The following is an 892-nucleotide window of genomic DNA, read 5'->3' as shown; positions in this document are numbered from 1 at the left end:
GTAATTATAAACTTTTAAGGGATAAATTGTAATTTTGCCTTAAAAGTATGTGATTTCTGTAATTTGCCCTAAAAAAATATCTATCGTATTTGTAATTTAAGGTTGATGCAGTAAACGAGAGAGCAAGAAAGAAAAATATTACTAAGTTTCAACTAATATATATATATATATATATTTATATTATTATTATTATATATTAGAAGAGAGAGTTTCAAAGGCTGCTTATTGGTCATTCAATTGGCAAGTGAGGATATTTTTGTCATTCCAACTTCAAAGTGACAAGTATATATTGCATAGAAAAAATTGTACTATGAGCCTTATTATTTGGACCTACTTAACATCTCTAGAAAAAACCCTACACTTTTCTACTAAATTACATATTATGCCTTCTATCATTGAGTATTAAAATAAACTCCTAATAAATAATTTAAATTGTACTATGAGCCTTATTATTTAGACCTTCTTTAACATCTTTAGAAAAAAACCATACACTTTTCTACTAAATTACATATTATACCTTCTATCATTGAGTATAGTGGGGTCCATTTAATTTTACAATTGACACCTATACAATAATAGCTTTATTGAGTTTCTATATATTCCCATTTTTATTCTCTACATATTAAATTGTTTAAATTTAATATAGTTAAATAATTTAATAAAATTTTATTATTTAGCTTTTATATTCAAAACAAATTATTTTTAATATTATATATATCATTAAATAACTATATAAGATTATTAATAGTCATATTTATATTTTTAAAGTATAATTAATAAAAAAAAAAAATTTAAATAAGCTCCTAATAAACAATTTATTAAGGAAAACATCAAATTAATTTAAATTATTTCTTTTTATTATACTTTACTTTACTTTACTTTTACTTACTTA

This window comes from Solanum tuberosum, unplaced genomic scaffold, assembly GCF_000226075.1.
Source record: "Solanum tuberosum cultivar DM 1-3 516 R44 unplaced genomic scaffold, SolTub_3.0 scf00010, whole genome shotgun sequence".
Lineage (NCBI taxonomy): Eukaryota > Viridiplantae > Streptophyta > Magnoliopsida > Solanales > Solanaceae > Solanum > Solanum tuberosum.
Note: the sequence above shows the minus strand (reverse complement) of the source record.